The sequence below is a fragment of the Macaca fascicularis genome, chromosome 20, assembly GCF_037993035.2.
Source record: "Macaca fascicularis isolate 582-1 chromosome 20, T2T-MFA8v1.1".
Classification (NCBI taxonomy): Eukaryota; Metazoa; Chordata; class Mammalia; order Primates; family Cercopithecidae; genus Macaca; species Macaca fascicularis.
In genome coordinates, this window is record NC_088394.1 from 25,061,875 (window position 1) to 25,084,418 (window position 22,544).

Consider the following 22,544-nt stretch of genomic DNA (forward strand, 5'->3'; position numbering starts at 1 on the left):
TGGCATCTTTTACTTAGTTATATACATTTAAGGTTTCTCCACATCTTCTCATGGCTTGATAGCTCATTTCTTTTTAGTGCTGAATAATAGTCCATCTCCTGAATGTATTACATTCACCTACTGAAGGACATCCTGGTTGCTTCCAAATTTTGGCAATGAATGCTTTAGCTGCTATAAACATCTGTTTGCAGGTTTTTGTGTGGACATATGTTTTCAGCTCCTTTGGGTATATATCAAGCAGTGTGATTGCTGGGTTATATGGTAAGAGAATGATGAGCTTTGTGAGAAACTGCCAAACTGTCTTCCAAAGTGACTGCACCATTTTGCATTCCCACCAGCAACGAATGAGAGTGGTTGTTGCTCCACATCCTTGCCAACTTTTAGTGTTGTCAGTATTTTGAATTTTGACCATTTTAAATAGCTTTAGAACCCAGATGTTTCAGCTCAGGGAACCTTCTAGTAGGATAATAATGCATGTCCAAAGAGACGAGTGTGAAGATTAATTGACATCATGTACATATTCCAATAGTGAAAATACCTAACTTGGCACGTGCCAGGCACTGTGCTAAGTGACTTGGCAGGAATTAACCTTCATAGTAACCCATGATTCAGGGGCTATTTTTATCCCTATTTTGCAGATAAAGAAATAGCAGATTAGAGTGAGTAAGAGCTATGTCCAAGGATATGCAGGGTGTGTCAGAACTCAATTCAAACCCAAACCTGCCTGACTCTTGAGGCGGATGACCTTAACACTGTGCTACACACTGTCTCATGTATAATCAATGGTCGCTTTTCATGTTCTTCTGCCCTAGACACACAAGAGGGCAGTTTCCATTCATTTCAGCAAAGGCATTTATTATGATGACAGCATCTTTATAAAGTAGTGTGACTTTTTGTCTGTCACCACAAGGCTTGTTATCTTCCTTCTTATAGCTTTTGCTACAAAACCTGCAGTCAGCTCACCCCCAGTCCTCAACAGAGCCCTGATTCGATGGTTGTTGGAGAATACAGAAACCCAGAGCATCACCCGCCTCACCAGGACCTCAGAATGCTCTCCAAGTCCTCTTATCATCAATAACATTGATACCAACTAATTTTAAATCCACCGAACCAGGGAACTCGGGCAGCAGATGTGTTTATAAGCAGGATACTAAGTAGATATTTTAACTAAGTGGAACATTTCTTGCTTCAATTAATGCAAAAGGTAGCAACTCAAAGGAAATATTAGGAGCATTAAGTTTTATATTGGTGCCATTTATTATATATGATATTTAACACGTTTAATCACTTTATTTCTGTGCTGACACCCACTGAGAGAAAAAAAAAGAGCTCCTCTTAGTGATTGTGAGCCAAATATTTCTGTCAAACTGAGACAGATTACCATTAACCCCTGAGTTGCCATAGTCTCTTGAGGAAATAGTGAGGATTTTATTAGCTTTATTAATGGTAATCAGGGAGATTAAGTTAGTGATTAGCAAAGAATATACTTCAAATTTCTTGGAAAAGGTGAATTAAGTAGAAGGGAATTAATATTTATGGAGCACCCAGTGGGTACTAGGAATGTGCTGGGCTATCTACAGAATTAAATCTCCAGGCAATCTCATGAGACTGGCTAAAATTATGTCCATTATGCAGATTAGAAAATGGCAAGGTTTGTAAAGTATCTACCAGGTGCATGGTGCTAAGTCCTAGGGCTTTGATGATGAATACTCTGACACATTCCCTGCCCTCATGGAGTTTGTATTCTGGTGAACAAACAAAGATATTTATGACTACCCTTTGATTATGATTCGTATGATTATAATAGTGAGATCGATGTTAGGACAAGGGAAGAATGGAAGTTATTTGGAAACTTGGAAAAGATGAAACTGATTTAGACCTTAGGGTGAGAAAGAGGACTTCCTGGAGAGATTGATGTTCTAAGCTGAGACATGGATGATGTGCAGCAATTAGCCAGGTAAATGCAGGAGATAGAAGAGTATTCCAGGTAGAGGAAACAGTATATATCATGGCACAGAGGTAGAGGAAAGCCACTAACTTCCCAAGGATGGTGTGTCTAAGATATGACAAAGCTAATATTTGAATCCAGGCTTATCTGACTCTTTGTACTGAAACCAACACAGAAGGGTATCTTTGGTCTTCTTCTGCACATATTCAAAATATACAATCTTCAAAGGAAGCGCCCACATGTTTTGGGGTATGCTGGGAGCTCCCAGCAAGGGCTGTCCAGGTCTTCTGACAGTGCCACCTGTGTGCCATGTTGAAGACAAAGCTCCTTGGCGAAACTTTGAGGCTAGGGGTGAAAAGCATTGTTGGCTTTCTCTAGGGCTCACTCGAATAGGGATGTAAGGCTTCAAGTTTGTGTCTCAGTTTGTAAATTTGAGGCTGTGAGGAAAAGAAACCCCAAGCCACACTTGCTCCAGCACTTTTATGGTGCAGGGAGTAATTTTGCTGCAGCTTTGGCTTGGTTGAGGGTGGAGCGATGCCACCGGGACGTGGTTGTTCTCTCCTTTCTGCACAGCTCTGCCTTGCTTGCATAATGGAGCCCATTCTTAGGCAGGGTCTCTGCTTCATAGTGTACTGCCACCATTGTGGAACTGCCTCCTTTCACTTTGGGTCCAGCTGGATGGATGTGGGATGGAGAAGGATGGGGGTGAAAATCTAATTGTCTGTGAGTTCAGACCAAAGGTCTGCAATCTAGAATTGCTGACTTTGATTGGCAGGCTTGGCTCACCTGCTCACCCAGGATTCCATCACAATCGTTGTTGTCATGGAATGCCATAAGCTGATGGGTTGAGTCTGGGTTCTGTGCTCCACCCCAGAGCTGGGGATGAGGTGTTATTCAGGGTTTCTGTCCTGAGAATGTAGTAGGGGTTGATTTCCAAGGAGAAATGGGGCTATTACTGAAATAATATGGAGTGGACCCTGTGCTCCATCTAGCCTTTACTTCACACGCAAAGATATCCATCCTGTCTTGAAATTCCAATGACCCTCAGAGAAAGCACTGGACTTTGGAGGTGTGGGAGTATGGCAGCTGTGGGGCATCCCTAGTTTCTTTTAGAGGAAGTGTAGGGGAAAGCAGGTAAGCTTTGGGAACCAAAAGAGTGGAATTCCTATCTAAGTTCCACTTTTACTTACTGTGAGACCTGGGACTCATCATTTAACCACTCTGGGACTCAGCGTCCTTCTTTAAAAATGGGGATGTTAATACCAAACTCATACTGTGATTATTAGGATCCAATGAGATACTAGATATAAAACACCTAGCACGTGGCACATACTATGCACTTGATAAATGTCAGATTGGGTTGCTGACTGACAACCTGGAATCTCTCTTGTCTTAGTCAGCTCAGGCTGCTATAACCAAATACTGCAAACTGAGTGGCTTAAATAGGAGCCGTTTATTTCTCACAGTTGTAGAGGCTGGGAAGTCCAAGATCAAGGTGCTGGCAGATTCAATTCTTGGTGAGGGTCCAACTTTCTGGTTTGCAGACTGCTTCCATCTTGCTTGTGCTCACATAACCTTGTGTGTGTGTGTGTGTGTGTGTGTGTGTGTGTGTGCATGTGTGCGCGTGTGTGTGTGTGGAGAGAGAGAGAGAGAGAGAGACAGAGAGAGAGAGAATCCGTCTTCCTCTTCTTAGAAGAACACTCATCCCATCATGGGTAACCATCCCTCATGACCTTATCTAAATCTAATTACCTCCCAAAGTCTGCATCTCCAAATACCATCACATTTGGGGGTTAAGGCTTCAAATTTGAATCATAGGGAGACACAAATATTCAGTCCATAACACCCCCGTTCCTCTTAGTACCTTATTTTATTTAACTCTCTCAGCTTTATAACACTTTTTTCTTTTCGTTGTTATTTGCTTCTCACACTTTTATTTTTATTTTGTTCTGTAGAGTCTTTTTTGGTATTTTTAATCCTTTAGATGTATTTTTTCTATCTGATTATAACTTATTTATTCTCTTTATTTTCTCATTTCATCTTATTTATATTAGCTACATTTCCTACCATTTCATACAGTACTGTAAAGAGCACATAATATATACTGTTTATTTATGAGTCACCGTTTTTGGCTTTCCAATACTGCCTTTTGGCTAATTTCTGATATTGGTAAATGCAATTAACTTGATCCCACTTATTTATTTTTAAGCAGTATTTATGTCTTTAAATATGTTATTTGTTTTTAATGCTGAGTCTAAAGACTCACCTTTTGTATGTTGTTAATAAAGGCACAGAAAATCTAAACTGTACCCAAATACCTCGGCAACATCTAATGATACTATATTATGCCCTTTGCAACTAAAACAAATGTAAGTACTTTAGCAGCCACAATCTCATTTGTATCTCACGAAAGCTCTTCTATCTCTCAAGAGTAAGAGAAAGAAGGCTCAGAGAATTATGCTCTCTTGCCTGAAAACATACAGCTGAATGGTGGAACCAGAACTGTCTTTCTGCTCTTTTAACTCAGATGGATTTTTCTTTTCACTTCAATATGTCCATTTCCCTGAATACCATGTACCTACTGAATAAAGCCAAATCCCTGGGAACTGGATTTCATTTTTTTTCCCAATACAATTTAAAACTGATTTTCATCAATGTCCCCAGCATGTTCTTCCCTAATCCCATGCATGAAAGACATAAAGTTCGTAGCAGGCTGAGGATGTGTCAGGAATCACAGCAGGTTCTTTTGTGAATTGTACTATTCCTCTGGCTGATAAATGGTCCTTTTCCAGAAAGCATGGCCTTCATCTTGGCCTTATCGCTTCTTATCTCTGTGAAACATTAATCAAGATGTTTCCTGTGCAGAGGATAGCAGCCCAACATGAATTGACTTAAGTAAATAAGAGAATGTATTGGTCCGTATATCTGCAAATTCCAAGGGTAGCATTCGCTGCCGGTATGGCTGTATCCAGGGACTCAATCTATGCAGTTAAGATTCTGTCTCTTGTCCCAGCTCTTGGTTATGCTTTTTATCTATTCTGCATAATTCTCAGGTTGGCTCTGTGCACAAGATGGCCTCTGGCAGCCCTATGCTTCCAGGTTAGCTAACAAGAGGAAAAAACATTGGTTTCCCAGCAAATCCACTGAAAACTTAAAAAGGACTGTACTAGGAGCAACCAGGGTTTCATGCCTATCCCTGAACCAAGCAGGAGATGAAACAGAGTGATTGGCTGTGCCTCAACCATGTGCCCATCCTGAATGCACAAGAACTGTGCATGGGGGTGGAGTGGTTTCCCAAGATGAAATCTGAGTGTGGAAGGGAAAGAACAGGCAGGAAAACCCATCAGGATACCTACTACAGTGATCTTGAGCAAGTTATTTAGACTTGCTGAACCTTAGTCTCCTCATTTGTAAGGGAGAAATAAAAACACATACTTACTCTGGTTGTCTTTTAGTTGAGATGTTGAAAGTACTTTGCACATAGTAGGTAAACAATAAACGTGAGTTGTTATCCCTGTCTTTCTCTGATGCTTTCACTTCCATTTTCTCCAAACTCACCAGGCTGTGTATTGGAACAGCGACTGTGTGTCACCTTGCTAAGAAGTATATTCACTTCAGTTGTTTTGTTCTTCCTCCTTGCAAAAAAACAAACAAACAAACAAAAAAAAAACGTAGCATTTGTAGATAAGATGGACCAGGAGATAATCAGTACAAATAATAATACAGGAAATTCTTTCCTTGGCTGAAAACTAGCAAACGCGATGAGAAACCAGATAAGATTTGGGACCAAAGCACCTTCTAATTGTTGACTGTAGCAATTCTCTGCAGGCATTGGTGGTGACAGCCCTATACCTGATATCTTCTTAGACTCAGGATCCTCCATTTGTTAAATGTGATTTCTGTGTACCCTTTCTCCTCCACCAGAGGGCCAGGGTAAGACTGAGGACAAGTTAGATTGCTAGGAGAAAATTTTATAGCTTTTGGGTATTTTGCATGCTTTACATATCTAGACAAATGCATATAATTTTAAATTATAACCTAGGATTTTAACTGTCTCATTTTTCCTTTACATTTAGATTTTAATCTAGCTGAAATTTAATATATAGTATAAGTTAATGGACTCCGTTTTATTATTTTTTTTTAACCAAATGATAGGCCATTGTGCCAGCATGATTTATTAAATAAAACTATGCTTTAGTTACTGTCATTTTATTATATACACAATTGTCTTATATTATGCAACGTATCTCAAGGTTAATTTTCCCCTGATCTATTTATTCACATGTCATCCATGTCTACTGTTTTATGGTAATTTCATAGTATGTTTTAATATCTGCCAAGCCAAGTCATTTTTCACTATTATTCTCTATTTGGCTATTTGGGGAACTTATTCTTTTACATTAAAATTAGCATTATTTTATAAAATTAACAAAAATGTGGGATCCTATTTAAAATTACATTGCATTAATATGATAATTTTGATGTAATTGATATTTTAAGCCATTAAATTATCCCATACATAGACATAATAGATCTTCCCATTTATTGATATCTTGATTGGTACTCTTAACACAATTTTATAGGTTTCTTTACATAAGTCCCATGTCTCTGAGGTTTAATGCATTTTAAGTATGTTTAGCTTTTATCATGTTTATGAATAAAATATTTCTTTTCCTTTTCTAGCTAGTGAGTGCTTGATTTAAAAAATGTATTGATTTTTGTGTATTTATCTCACAACCAGACACTTTGTCAAAATAAAATGGGTTTTAACTGGAGCCTCTTGTAAGTTCTAGACTTACAATAATATCAACAAAGAGAAAAAAAAGTTTTCTCCTTTTGTTGTCTTATTGTATTTTATAAAACTTCCAGAAAATTGCAAAATAATACCATTGATGCAGGTCATCCTTTGCTTTGTTTCTGATTTCAGTGAAGTAATGTTTAAGAGTTTAAAGAGAGCTGTCAGGATCTCCATGTGTCATTTTAATTTCAAAATCAACAGTTATTTTATTCGTTTTTCATACAGCATGTTTTTGATGCTGAATTAGCTAGAAATCTTTTGGTGGGCAAATGGCAGAAACTGAACTCAAATGAGTTAAAGAGCATTTGTAGATTCACGTAACTGAAAAGTTCAGACTACTTCAGGAAAGACTGAACCAAGGTTCTCATTCAATGGCATCAACAACCTATATCTTTTTATCTCTTATTTGTGATAATTTTTCACTGGCTTCATGGTCATGATGTCCCTATTAACCCTGGATTTACCACCTGTCAACTCAGCAACCTCAGCGGAAAGTGTTTTATGTTTCCAGTAGTTCCAACTGAAGTCCTAACTTGATTTGGTTATCATGAACCTAAAATCAAATTAGTCACTTTTTCCAGAAGGATTAACGACTGTGATTGGACCTTCCTGGATCAAGTGCCCCACGCTCTGGCTGAATTTGAGACCTAAGATGGGCTTAGAATGGGGAGTAAATGCTTCCTTAAGGAGAAATAAATTATTCCCTAAAGAATAGGGATAGGCAAAACAGGAGAATCCACCAAGTGGCTCCTCATTATCCTTGTCTTCCTCCAGATATCTTTTCTGTCTTTTTAAATAATGAATATTCAGCCAGGCATGATGGTTCATGCCAGTAATCCCAGCATGTTGTATGCCGATGAGGGTGGATCTGTTGAGACCAGGAGCTCGAGACCAGCCTGGGCAACATAGTGAAACCACATTTCTACAAAAAGCAAAACAAACAAACAAACAAACAAAAAAAACCCTTAAAACATTAGCCAGGTATGGTAGCGTGCACCTACTGTAGTCCCTGTAGTCCCAGTTACTCAGGAGGCTGAAGTGAGAGGATCACTGGAGCCTGGGAAGTGAAGGATGCAGTGAGCTGAGATTGCGCCACTGTACTCCAGCCTGGGCAACAAAACAAGACCCTGTCTCAAAAAAAGAGAGAATATTCTTATAAAACTGAGCACTGTATCAAAGTACATTTGGATACAGTAGTGTAGAGAGAGATTATCATCTTCATTCTAGGTAGTATACTTCTGTTACTAAGGATTGCTTCACATTTTTGCTAACCACATCACAGTTTGGAGTCATATTGAGTTAGTCATTGAATAGCTGTTATCACAGGTGTGACTACTTTCCTGGCCTTAACTATGAAACTTTAGTGCCATATTTAGGTATTTTTAGAATTAGTTCCATCATTCCAGATTATCAGAGTATTTTCCATTATTGATCTTATCATTTATTTCTTTTTTCACTTTTCCCAGGCTTATGCCATTTGATGAATAGTTTATCTATGTATTCATACTTCTAAGACTTGCTAAAAAATTCTCACTTCCTGAGATGAATTTTCCTCTCTTCTGCATTTGATGAATTCATAGTCAAAATTTGAGAACTAGCAAAATGTCCCTGCTAAACTGTCCATATAAGTTTTCAATATTTCTCTTTGAGCAGTTATTATGCTGTGCTTTGGAAGAATGCCATATAACAGGTTAAATGACATAAGCATTTTCTGCTTCTTAAAAGTTTGATGGAATTCACTTCTGAAGCTTTCTGGGAATGTATTTTTTTAAGTTTTAAAATTAGTTTTAATTTTTTATAATAAATAATGTGTTTAGACTTTAAAATATCTCTTCTGGCAGTTCTGATTATTTATATTTTTCTTAGCTAATCCATTTCATCTTGAGTTTCTATTAATTTACATAAAATTGAGCAGTATTCTTAGAACCTATGCAAAAGGCGTAGGTTCACCTTAGGCAGGTGAGGTAGGTTGTCCACTATTTAATTCTAACGGACACCATTTATTTTTGTAGTGATTTTGTATATTGTAGTACTAATTTCATCATTGTATTTTTTTAGCATTTGGCAGTAAAATGACTTGAGAATGGGGTGTGTTTTTCTTCACTGCACATTGGTGCTGCTAGGGTTAGCTGTGGGATTGCTTCTGTATCTGAGATTATTTCTCCATTTTCATTTCAATGTTACACATTTGAATTTTGTTCTTATTTTCTTGATTATGAGCAGATGTTTTTTCAGAAAATATAATCATTTATGTTTGGGGTTGTACTGATCATTTCAACTACTTTTTTTTCTATTCTGTAATCTAGTAATTTTTGCTTTTATCTTTGTAAATTGCCATATATCTTGTTAGTTTTTGTAGGTCCTCAAGTTAAACATAATTGATTTATTTTCATTTATGTAATTTAAAATCCATAACATTTAGAACTATGAATTTTCCTCTGAGGACTACTTTAGACACATACTATGGGTTCTCAAAAATTCACATTGTACTTTCTATTTAAAGTACAATTTTAAATAATTTTATATATGTATTGTATATATATAAACGTCTGTTTTCCTGTTAGACCACTCATGAGCAAGGTTTAACAGTCTGTACAGCAATGTATGAGTTTAGAATCCAACAAATGTTTTTCTGTTCTGTAGATAAATGTGTACATGTTGAAAGTAATTATCTGTATTTTTGCCCAATCTGTTATCATGCTGAGGCTTCAGCAACACAGATCAGATAAAAGAGATGAAAATTAAGCCCTTGTTATTTGTAAGACATAGACACTCCATTTTAGCTTAAGTAACAGAAGAATTTACCAGCTTATGCAACTAAGAAGTCATGAACAATGAAGGCTTCAGGCATGACTGGAATCAGGTGCTTAAATGACATCATCAGCTATCTCTTCTTCTCCCTCTCACATACACTTCAAATTATAGCTAAGTTTTTCCACATTCTCAGAACGATCTCTCTACATTGAGATAAAATGCCCTTCCTCCACGGATTCAAATATATATGCTCTTCATAATTAACAGAGCTCAAAGAAAAGAGATATATCTTGAGAGGACCAAAGAAAGTCCAGGATGGCAAAACTTGGAATATGTATCTATCCTTGATTGCATTTCCGTGACTAGGGAAACAAAGGACTTATATTGGCCAGCCCTGGTCCTTAATGATATCCTTGAAACCAGAGAAGTGGGATCTGCTCCATGCAAGCCACTAGGATTGAGTAGCATTAGTAAGGAAGGGAGAAAGGTATGTCCTTCATAGGAATGGTTATTGGACAGGTAAACAGCTTTTAAAGAGGCTGGTCCTTGGGAGGTCAGACAGTCAAGGTTCAATGAGGAATATCAAAAGGAGTTGATATTCCTCTAGGAAGAGCCAAAATTTAAGGGCATTGAATGCCACATTGTAAATATGTGAATTTCATAGATGTCTCACCCTGAGAAGGACAGGGTATTACTTATGTGGTATTCCATTGGGTAACCATTAATTTAAATCTAATCATGAGAAAACATCAGATGAACCCCAGCTGGGGAAAGTTTTGTTTTTTAAAGAATTACCATATTTTTCAAAAATGTCAAAGTGATAAAAGATAAAGAAAGATTGTGGAAATGTTCCAGATTAAAGGAGACTAAAGAGGCATAGCAATGAAGTGCAATCTCTGATTCTCAAAGGGTCCTGTACTAGAGGGGAAAAAAAGCAATAAAAGACATTATTTTAGTCAATTTTTATGACATAATTTTTATGACAAATTTATGTCATATTTTAGGTCAATTTACAATATTGGAATTTGGATGGTAAAATAGACAAAAGTTTGAGTCAGTATTAAATTCAACAAAGAGGATAACTACTGTGGTTATAGAAAAGCATCTCATTCTTAGAAATACATACAAGTATCATGAATAGTGCTGCAATAAACATATGTGTGCATGTGTCTTTATAGCAGCATAATTTATAATCCTTTGGGTATATACCCAGTAATGGGATGGCTGGGTCAAATGGTATTTCTAGTTCTAGATCCTTGAGAAATCACCACACTGTCTTCCACAATGGTTGAACTAGTTTACAGTCCCACCAACAGTGTAAAAGTGTTCCTATTTCTCCACATCCTCTCCAGCACCTGTTGTTTCCTGACTTTTTAATGATCGCCATTCTAACTGGTGTGAGATGGTATCTCATTGTGGTTTTGATTTGCATTTCTCTGACGGCCAGTGATGATGAACATTTTTTTCATGTGTCTGTTGGCTGCATAAGTGTCTTCTTTTGAGAAGTGTCTATTCATATCCTTTGCCCACTTTTCGATGGGGTTGATTTTTTCTTGTAAATTTGTTTAAGTTCTTTGTAGATTCTGGATATTAGCCCTTTGTCAGATGGGTAAACATCTCCCATTCTGTGGGTTGCCTGTTCACTCTGATGGTAGTTTCTTTTGCTGTGCAGAAGCTCTTTAGTTTAATTAGATCCATTTGTCTATTTTGGCTTTTGTTGCCATTGCTTTTGGTGTTTTAGTCATGAAGTCCTTGCCCATGCCTATGTTCTGAATGGTATTGCCTAGGTTTTCTTCTAGGGTTTTTATGGTTTTAGGTCTAATATTTAAGTTTTTAATCCATCTTGAATTAATTTTTGTATAAGGTGTAAGGAAGGGATCCAGTTTCAGCTTTCTACATATGGCTAGCCAGTTTCATGTCCTTTGTAGGGACATGGATGAAGCTGGAAACCATCATTCTGAGCACCATCATTCTGAGCAAATTCTCGCAAGGACAGAAAACCAAACACTGCGTGTTCTCACTCATAGGAGGGAATTGATCAATGAGAACACTTGGACACACATGGACACACGGTGGGGAACGTCACACACTGGGGCCTGTTGTGGGGTAGGGGGAGTGGGGAGGGATAGCATTAGAAGAAATACCTAATGTAAATGACGAGTTAATGGGTGCAGCACAGCAACATGGCACATGTATACTTATGTAACAAACCTGCACGTTGTGCACATGTACACCAGAACTTAAAGTATAATAAAAAAATACATACAAGTATTTAGGGGTAAAAGGCCATGATATATGCAGTGTACTCTAAAATGGCTCTGAAAAATAAATGCATGCATGTCTATGTGAATATACATAAAGGGCAAATGATGAAGTATTTGGCTTTAATGAAATGTTAATAATAGGTAAATCTAGATAAAACATATAAAGGTTTTTTTGTATTACTTTATTCTTGCAACCTTTCTGTAAGTTTGAAATTATTTACAAATACAAAGCTTAAAAAAATATTTGGGTTTATCTTGTAGGCCATAAAAGGTAATTGATGTTTTTCAACAAGCTTGTGATAAATAATGTTTTAAGTCTGTTTTGAAAGACACTGCAATTAATATAAATCATCCCTGATTCAGAATGCAATTGATTTTATCCTGTTAGCAGAGATTTCACATCATTTTTTCAATGGTTTTTTTGAGGGCATTTTAAAGGAAATTTGACAAAGGGTTTCCTCATGCTTGCACCTACTGTAGCATTTTCTCTGAGGCTCTGAAGTTTCAGTGTCTTTTGAAGAAAGATCTCACTGGTTACAATGGAAAGGGCAGTTTGGGAGGGAGACAACCTGGAGTGGGGAAGAATATTTAGGGGGGTATTGCAATAGCTCAGCCAAGAAATAATGAGGAGAAGACAAGAAAGGATGTATCTGAGAGGTGTTTAAAGTGGGAGTTGTCAGGACTTGGTAACTAATTGAACATGGGGGCCAGGGCAAGGAAGATGAACAAGTCACATTGCTTTAGAATCCTGAGTGGATGATAATGCCTTCTGTGAAAATAAAACATAGGTAGAGGACTAGGTGAATAGGGAACTCTGGAGAAGCATGGAAGAGAATGAATTGTTTGACCATTGATGGTTCTATAGGATTTTCAGTTTCACATATTTGGTAGGAAATTGGAATTACAGAGGTGGTATTCAGAAGAAATCTGAGGATCGTTTTTTTGCGGAGGTGGTCATTAATGTTTTGGGAATGGCTGGTATTACTCAGGAAACGTAAGGGCGTACAAACAGAGGGATACTAACTTAAGATTCTGGGAACACTTTTTTAATGGATTACCCCAGAGCACCTGAGACAACAGATATTCACAATGGAAATATATGTGATGAGGCCAAGTGGGGCATCGTTGGACCAAGTTCTAGTTGGTTTATTATAGAGGAAATAAACCAGAAATAGGGGAAGAGGTTGACACTCAAATTCCTTGCTGACCGGAAATGTGACTAGCTGACAAATCCAGATAAATGGTGGAAGGATGTGCCTATGATTGCGCCACTGCACTCCAGCCTGGGTGGTTGAGCGAGACACTGTCAAATAGTAAAAAGAAAGACAGAAAGAAAGGGAGGAAAGGGAAGAAAGAGAAAGAGAGGGAAAGAAAAAGAGAGAAAAAGGAAGGAAGAAAGGAAGGAAGGAAGGGGGGGAGAGAGAGAGAGAGAGAGAGAGAAAGAAAAGAAAAGAAAAGAAAAGAAAAGAAAGAAAGAAAGAAAGAAAGAAAGAAAGAAAGAAAGAAAGAAAGAAAGAAAGAAAGAAAGAAAGAAAGAAGGAAAGAAAGAGAAAGAAAGGAAGGAAGGAAGGGAGGGAGGGAGGGAGGGAGGGAGGGAAGGAGGGAAAGAGAGAGAAAGAAAAAAAAGAAAGAAAGAAGGAAAGAAGGAAGGAAGGAAAAGAAAATGTAGATTTTAGAAAGAGCACAAAGTTTGGGTTATTCAGTATTTGATATTTGTCATCCCCTCCAGAAGTTTCAAGAAAAAAAAACTTTAGCTTCCAAGATGCATTCTTACAATTTTTTTTCTTTGAAAACAAGTCACAGGGAAGGGCTTATAAAGGCACCAATTTCTGCCTTTTCCTCAAATAGTTTTGACATATTTGACAGGTTCTCATCAGTAATGTTGGGTAGACAAGACATAGATTGGTTAAATCTCTGTCAGATAGAAGGGATGGAAATCTAGCTCCAATTGACTTAAATGAATATATTGGCTCACAGAACTAACAGCCAGGGGTTATATAATACAATGTTTTAACTTGCAGGCTGTACAGCTAGACCTGAGTTAGAATCCTGGTTTCACCACTTACTTAGCTTGTTCAGTTTTCTCATCAGTAAACAGAGATAATTATAATATCTACATCATAGGGCTGCAGTGAAGGTTAATTGATTTAATATAAGTAAATCTCTTAGAACAGGGTCTGACACATGGTAACTGCTCAAGAAATGTTAGCTAATTTTCTCCAGGGATAATGAGTTTCAGGGATGGTTGGATCCTGGTACTCGAGGAATGTCTATCACAAATCTGCCTGTCTCATATTTTGGACTGTCTTTCCTGTTGACATTATTCACAGGCAAGTTCCCCCCTGGGGAAAGATGACCACCAGAAACTGGTATAGCAGGACTATGTCTTTTGCCTAATATTTGCAGCAAAAGTTCCAACTGTGACTTTCGGCAGAACAACTAAGTTAAAAAGCTGCCCTGAACTGGCCACTATGGTCAGTGGATAAACTGGAGTGATCATTTTCCCGTTGTGGAGCCAAGAGCTGTGTTTGTTTCCATGTCTTTCATGTTGGAGTGTTTCAGCATGGCACTTGAGAAGGTGGGCTGGAGTCAGGGAAGTAGGAATTTCTTGGCCTTCCAGGATGGGAAAAGTAGACTTCAACCAACACCATGCCATGTGCCTACCCCTGTGTGCTGGTGCCTGACACCTCCAAGTCCTGGGTCTTCCATGTTTCTTTGGAACAGGTTTGCATTCCTCATTTTGGTGTCCATCACTGTGAGTGCCTGATCCCAACTTTTCCCATCCTGCCAAGTCCATTTCTTCACCTACTCTTGTCCCCTCTCTACTTCTGTTTGTTCATGTGTATTTCTACTGTTTGACATATACTTACAGTCGTTTCAGTGATCTTTTTAGAGGGAAAGGAGATAAATGCACAGTTCGTGCCACCTTGTAGTCCTAAGTCCCTGAAAAAGGTTTTCTTAAGGCAGTTGTTCTTGCCATCCTGACAAATAATATTCTTGAGTATAACAGATATCCAGCAGTAATGTGTGTTGGATAAACAGAAAATACTGTGGATTGTATGCACTTCTCTGAGCAGCAGGTACACTTTTTTTCCCTAACATTGATCTGTAGCACACCAGAACTGTGTTTTAATAGCTGTTGATAAATGAACCTATTTTTAAGTACTCTACCAAGATGGTGTGGTAAGGAGAGCATTTGGTGGAGAGATTTACAAGGGTTAAGATCATGTGTCCATTAAAGTGCAACCCTATCAATCAGAAATAAAGGTAAAAGGGCCCTCAAATGAAATCTATGGAAAAACACAACACAAGAAGCAGGCACTTAAATGCTACAGGCACTTCTAGAAGCAAGCATTTCATAAGACAGCTAGAGGCCAATGTCTCTGTGTTACACATATGCAATAGTGTCATCTCCATGCCCATATCCTGGGCTGGCTTATGGAAATATGAAGTTCAATAAGATAAAGTCTTCACTGGGGCTCAGTTTCCAACTGGGGAGACTTAAATCATTTTGGTTAAATATGATGACTGCCATCATGGTAGAATGGGCAATGTGTGATGTGACACATGGTACCTCATGAAGAATAAATTAAAGCACCCATTTGAAGTGGTTTTTATGATTTCATTTTCTCAGACTCCTCGGTCACTCGTTTACGCCTGAACTGGAAAGATATTTCTGGATTTTGTCTCCATATGCATTGAATCAGTGCCTATGCTTAATGTTCAGAGTTAACCCATTTTTATTACATTGCCTGTGGTTTTTGTACTTGTTGTTGTTGTTGTTTTAATATCCTAGTTCACCTTTCCATTTAATAACCTTTCTTCCAAGCATTAAATTTCCTCTTCTAAGCTAAAATAGTGTCTTAAAGGAAAAGGATTCTCACATATGTGTGCACTTTTAGCACTACAAGCAAAGATCATGTTAAAGTGAATGCAAAACTCTACTTTCTGGATTTGTCCTAGAGCTAGCAAAAATCCACAGTAGGAGGAGATACTCAGGCCAGTTTGGGAAATCAATGGAAAAGTGTAAAAGTGAAATTTTTAAATAATATAGCCCATCCTGAAAACTAAGGTGACTTTGTTTTTGCTCAATAATATAATGAGTTTTATTTTGAGTGATGCTGGATTTAATGGCTAAATCAATATGTGTATTTAGCGTTGGGCTTTATTTCCACACTAAGTGACAGGAGATAAGCAGCCTTGGAGTGTGTTAATTGGTTTGTGTTTAGCATTTACGCTAATCAGCAGTAGCAGAGGTGCCCTGGGCCACTTCAGCTTGGTAATGGGGTTTATCTAAACCAGGATTTGTTTACATTATTGACTGGAGTTGAATTGTTTCTGTTTCTTATACACTTGAACGTTAAGCTGGATTTGCAAGTATAACTCAAGACCTTCAGCATTAGTAAGAATTAACTCAGGTCTGGAACAAGGCAAACCAAATGAGAAGCAAACAAATACCATCATGGCGTCCCTGGCAGAGGATAGCCATGAGGGGATAATAAGATCTAGGGAAGACTTTGCTGTGTGGGGAAAAAAAAAAAAAAAAAAAAAAAAACAAAAAAAAAAACACCTTTAAACCAGAGATAAGAACTTGGTCTCTGACCAGGGTTTCTCAACTCTGACACTATTACCATTTGGGGCTGGATAATTATTCATTGTGGAGGCTGTCCTGTCCATTGTAGGATATTTAGCAGCATCCATGGCCAGATCATAGTAGCATCCCCTGCTCCCAATTGTGACAAACAAGCAAGTCTCCAGACATCCCCAAATGTCTCTTTAGGGGAAAATCACAACCAGTTGAGAATCACTGTGTTAAATGAGGCTCAAGTAGTTTTGTTTGGTGCATGCAGAGGTTGTTTTTCATTTTGTTTGTTTGTTGGCTTTTTTTTAAGGAAAAGTCACAACTAGTTGAGAATCACTGGGTTAAATGAGGCTCAAGTTGCCGGGAGTGGTGGCTCATGCCTGTAATCCCAGTAGTTTGGGAGGCTGAGGTGTGTGGATCACCTGAGGTCAGGAGTTCAAGACCAGCCTGGATAACATGGCAAAACCCCATCTCTACTAAAAATACAAAAATTAGCCAGGCATGGTGGTGCACACCTGTAGTCCCAGCTACTTGGGAGGCTGGGGCAGGAGAATCGCTTGAACCCAGGAGGCAGAGGTTGCAATGAGGCGAGATCGCACCATTGCACTCCAGCCTGGGTGACAGAGTGAGACTCGGAGGCTCAAATACAGTTTTGTTTGGTATTTGCAGAGATTGTTTTTCAGTTTGTTTGTTTGTTGGCTTTTTTTAAGGTGAGAGTGTAAACTGCCCAAAGGGTTCATTTTGCCTGCTGCCTGGATAGAGCCAATTTATCAAGACAGGGGAGCTGCAATAGAGAATGAGTTTAACTCACGCAGAGCCAGCTGAGTGAGAGGCCAGAGTTTTGCTATTACTCAAATAAGCCTCCCTGAAAATGTAGGGGCTAGGATTTTTCAAGGATGGTTTGGCAGGCAAGGAAATGGGTGTTGCTGGTTGGTTGGGCATTCAATCATAGAGGTGTAGAAAATGATCCTTGGTGCACCATTGGTGGTCAGAGACACAATAACCTGAAAAGACATCTCAAAAAGCCAATTTTAGGTTCTACAATAGTGATTTAATCTACAGGGGTAATTGGAGAAGTTGCAAATCTTGTGAGCTCCAGAATAATGACTGGTAATTATTTATATCTATACCTTGGCAGAATACAGGCTCCTCTCATCCTCCTAACCTGGAAGTCTTTTGCTAACTTTACAGACATGGTTCAGTTTTGGGGAAGGGCTATTATCATTTAAACTATAAATTAAATTTTCCCCAAAATTAGCTTGGCCCAAGCCCAGAAATGCCTAAGGGCAGCTTGGAGGTTAAAGGCACGATGAGGGTTGGTTAGATCAGATCTCTGTCACTGTCATCATTTTCTCACTGTTATAATTTTTGCAAAGGCGGTTTCAAGAGCATTTTAATAGCTTGGAGATTTCATATGCTATGTGAATTTGGGGATTCTCTTGAAATATTGGGAGATCTGACAAATATGTCCTCACTGACACATGACAGTTACCATTAGGAGCTAATTAGTAGTTGCACCTTTACAGAAAGGCACATAACTCTTCAGGTCTCCTTGATCTTCAACTCTCTTTATTTTTTCTCAGTTGGCTTTCTCCATCAACCCTGCACAGGCTTCTGGAGGTATCTGCTTTTAAAACTCCTGCTTTAAATTTTGCAAATTAGGAAGCTTACCCCTTAGCACCAGGAAGGCAAAAGAGGATTCAGGATCATACGGAAATGGTCTCGGGTCTTGGCTGCACCGGTTACCAACTTTGTAACAGCCCTGTGCCTCAGTTTCGTTATTCACTTGTGAAATGGGAATGTTAACGTCTGCATTTCAGGGAAGTTAGGGGATTAAAAGGAACACTATCTGAAAGTGTCCTGGAATTCAATACATATTGCTGCCCCCTCCTGTTTGTTTCACATCCACCTTCATCCTCAGCTTCCGTTCAGTTCCCTGCTGACAAAGTGCACAGGCTCACAAGATGAGGCCATTTCCTCCCTTCCTGATTTGTGCTTTTAGGCAATGAAGACAGAAGCCTTCATTCATCAGATGCCATTGTCCTTCAGGAGACATTATGCTCTGTTTTCATGAACCATGAGTAGAAATGGGGGCTTATGAGGCAATATCAAGGAAAGCTGCTTCACCATCCAGCCTTTCTTCCTCCACCCACTCCCTATCCCCCTACAATCCAAGGACATAAACTTCTGGGGCCCAAGGCAGTTAGACACATGGCCACTGTTTTTTTTTAAAAAGCAGGAATTCAGTACATGCAGCCATAGATTCCGGGTCATCTGGCATGTATTAAGCACCCACTAGGTTCTAGTATAAGAGAGCCAAAGATCACCTCCTATTCCCCTTTAGCTCTTAGTGAGCTCTTTGGCTGGATCCAGAAACCAAACAGACATTAGGCAGATTAACAAGAGAAAGGCATATCTTTTATATTAGCTGTACATGTACACAGGACTTCTCAAAAGAGAATGAAGTCCAAAGTGGCCAAAGCAAGATGCTTTTATATTTTTTAGACAAAGAATGAAAAATTTGAGAAGAAATGACAGGACAAAGGAGATCTGGCTAGGAATAATAAATTTTTAGGGGAGTCACTTGGAGATATATTGTGGGGTGTAAAACAGGTAGAAGATAAGGCCTACTTCATTATGTCTGTTGATTCAGGTCCACTGCAGCCACCCGTTCCTAGTCTCTGGTGATGAAGGCTGTTTTTTCACCCTGACACAGGAAGGGTACCCCTCCCAGAGGGATATTTATAACTTGCCATATGCAGGAAGACATAGGTAAGCCAGCACTTTTTGAAACTACAACTTCTCCAGTGTTTTCAACTTGAAATAATCAAGATACCAATCCAGGGGCAGGCACGTTGGCTCATGCCTGTAATCCCAGCACTTTGGGAGGCCAAGGCGGGTGGATCACTTGAGGTCAGGAGTTCAAGACCAGCCTGACCAACATGATGAAAGCCTGTCTCTACTAAAAATACAAAAATCAGCCAGGTGTGGTGGTGTATGCCTGTAATCCCAGCTACTTGGGAGGCTGAGGCATGAGAATCGCTTGAACCCAGGAGGCGGAGGCTGCAGTAATCTAAGATCACATCACTACACTCCAGCCTGGGTGACAGAGTGAGACCATGTCTCTAGGAAAAAAAAAAAACAACTAAGATACCAATAGAGCATATTTTTGGATGGCACGTCTTCACTCCTTCACTAGTCAGTTTCAGGGTCTAAGTCATTTCACATTTATCATCTTAGTTAGCAGCACCCATGCCTAGCCTGCTGGTGCTTCCATCCTGCTGGAGGTCAGAGAAACTAGGGAAGTTCCAAGCTAGTCTCATCAGAGCGACACAGGCCTTCATTCAGTTCCTTAAACCCAGTGGGTTATTGTCATGGGGTCTTAGCACACGTTGTTTCTTTCGCCTTACATGTTCTTCTTTTCTTCCCCAAATCTTTTGCCTAATTAATATTTCTCTTTCTTTACTTTCTGCTCTATCAGGAATTCCTCAGGGAGGTCTTCTCTGATCTCTGATCACATGATTCCTTCAGTTAATTTCATTACATCAGGTTCCTCATCTCAAAGCATTTGTCACTGTTAGAAATTTAAATGTATGTCTTTCTTTAATAAATATTTGTCTTTCCCAATAGACTCTGCCTTCTATGAAGTCAAGGACCATATCTGATTTTACTTGTTGTTCTATCCCTAGCCTCTAGCGTTGCTCCTGAAACATATTGACGGCTCAGTAAATATTTGTGAAGTGAGTGAGTTAATGGGTGCATGTTGGTTTTTGTATCAGTCAGGATAGGCTAGGCTTTGCTGCAGTATAATCCTCAAATACCAGTGACTTAACACAGTAAAGAGGCACTGCCTATCCATGCTTCCTGCCCACAGCAATAAACTCGAGCCTCTGTCACAACTTACTTGGGTGTGCAGGTGGATGCAAGCTCTGCCATCTGGAATGTTGCATGGAGAATTGTGGTCAAGCAAAGGAAAATGGCCAGTTGTACACAAGCTCTTACAGTCTTATATCCAGAAATAACCTATTTCCCTCCCACTCACATTTTATTAGCTAAAGCAGTTCACTTGCCCTCGCCTAACCTCAATGGAGCTGGGAAGTACAATAATCCTATGTTGCAGGAGAACTGCAGATGTGGCTTAACACTCATTCCACTGTCTTAGCTCTAGGACCTGAATGAACTGTGGTCACTGACCTTGGGGAATCAACTCTGTAAATTCAGCTTTTCATTGTAGCCTAAGTTTTCCTAGCAACACGGGCCACATCTCCTTTATTGTTAGGGACCAGATTATCATTCATTCATTCAACTCACGTTTTAAGAATCTGTGTTCTGGGCCAGGTCTAAGTCTAAGCAATAAGGATCCAAAGATGAGTAACAGGTCTTTAAGAGGTCTATAGACTAGGATGGGTGTGGGTTTTCAATGTTTCCGTAGTCTAAGTGGCATTAAAATGTGAGAATGTGGCCGGGCGCGGTGACTCACGCCTGTAATCCCAGCACTGTGGGAGGCTGAGGAGGGTGGATCACCTGAGGTCAGGAGTTTGAGACCAGCCTGGCCAACATGGCAAAACCCCGTCTCTACTGAAAATACAAAAATTAGCTGGGTACAGTGGCGTGCTCCTGTAATCCCAGCTCCTGGCGAGGCTGAGGTAGGAGAATGGCTTGAACCCTGGAGGCAGAGCTTGCAGTGAGCCGAAATCACGCCACTGTACTCTAGCCTGGGAGACAGAGTGAGACTCCATCTCAAAAAAAAAAAAAAAAAAAGTGAAAATGTAATTTTTAAATACGTTTTTGTTTGTTAAGGTAGGGATTTTAAATTGAGGTTTATGGAAACCTGGGAACCTATGCATATATTATTGGTTGTCCATAATTTTCAAGTCAGAGAAATACTGCTCTAGGGGGATATTTACCTGGAATCAAATAAATGCAAAGTTACCAAATTGATAACTTTGCAAAGAGATGTTCTGCATAGCGCTTAGAGAATCATCAAGAGAAAATAACTAATACTGCTTGTGGCAACTCAAAGAAGGCTTCACAGAGGAGGCTATGTCTCAATTGAGCATTGAAGAATAAGGGAAAATTATTGAGATAACTTATTAGAAAAGAAAGTCTGTTTTAAAGCTAATGGCTTGATTTCAAATCTGGGATTGACTATCTTATATGAAACAATTATCTTAATTTCTCTCAGCCTCAGTTTTCTCTTCTCTAAAATGGGAATGACAATAGTTTCTCTCTCCTAAGGGTAGTTTTGAGGAATAAATAAATGAGCTAATGTATGAGAGTGCTCAGCACAGCATTCTGCCTATACTTCAAGCGCAGCTATTGTTAATAACTCGGGAAGGAAAACAAGTCCAAGTCTGGATAGTAGCACTGCACTTACATAAACCCAGGACACAGCTTGGCATGGTTAGGAAACTGGACTAGAGAGAGGATTGCAAATTCAAGTTCCTCCAGGGCCAAGCTGGTGAGATAAATACGTGAAACTAGAGAATAAAGACGGATGGAGATTATGGCAAAATTGGAACACTCAGATATTACTTAAAAGCATTCAATTTTGGCCGGGCATGGTGGCTCACACCTGTAATCCCAGCACTTTGGGAGGCTGAGGCAGGCAGATCACCTGAGGTCAGGCGTTCGAGACCAGCCTGGCCAACATGGTGAAACCCCATCTCTACTGAAAAGACAAAAATTAGCCAGGCAGGAGGCGGAAGTTGCAGTGAGCTGAGATTGTGCCACTGCACGCCAGCCTGGGAGACAGAGCAATACTCTGTCTCAAAAAAAAAAAAAAAAAAAAAAAAAAAAAAGCATTCAATTTTAACTGCTTAAAATACATGACCATGTACAATAAAACACAATCTCAGGCTGCATTTGGTTGGTGAGCTGCCAGTGACAATGTCATAACAGGTATATGTTTGTGTGTGTGTGTGTGAGAGAGAAAGGTGTGTGTGTGTGTGTGTGTGCGTGTGTGTAGGAAGTGGGGTTAGAATGAAGACACTGTTGTGGTTATAACAGAAAGAGAAAAGACATCCCTGTTTCACTAATCTGTTAGGAATACTAGGAAGGATATATGAGGTTGAGATCTATGACATAGAAATGAGGATATGAAGTCTACGGATTGTAGGCTTGCCTTCCTAAGTATTACCCAAGCCAAGATTAATGAAAGCCAGGTTAGGGCCAAATGGCCTTTACAGTTCCTGGAAA

The 22,544-nt window shown here is 39.2% G+C and overlaps 1 protein-coding gene and 1 long non-coding RNA gene across 14 annotated transcripts in view; one reads left to right on the top strand and one right to left on the bottom strand.

Annotated features, from left to right (window-relative positions):
- HS3ST4 (heparan sulfate-glucosamine 3-sulfotransferase 4) overlaps positions 1–22,544 on the top strand; it is a 441,709-nt gene that overhangs the window by 299,517 nt on the left and 119,648 nt on the right. The window lies entirely within an intron of this gene.
- LOC107128340 (uncharacterized) overlaps positions 1–22,544 on the bottom strand; it is a 103,409-nt gene that overhangs the window by 37,851 nt on the left and 43,014 nt on the right. For 6 of the 8 annotated variants that reach the window (XR_012428835.1, XR_001487332.4, XR_010583813.2 and 3 more), the window contains 2 exons: positions 7,748–7,873; positions 5,388–5,583 (listed from right to left, as the gene is read on the bottom strand). This is a non-coding gene — a long non-coding RNA (uncharacterized lncRNA). Of the gene's footprint in view, positions 1–2,229; positions 2,623–5,387; positions 5,584–7,747; positions 7,874–22,544 lie in introns of those variants that run through there. The other 2 variants (XR_012428832.1, XR_012428830.1) reach the window with 2 other exon arrangements.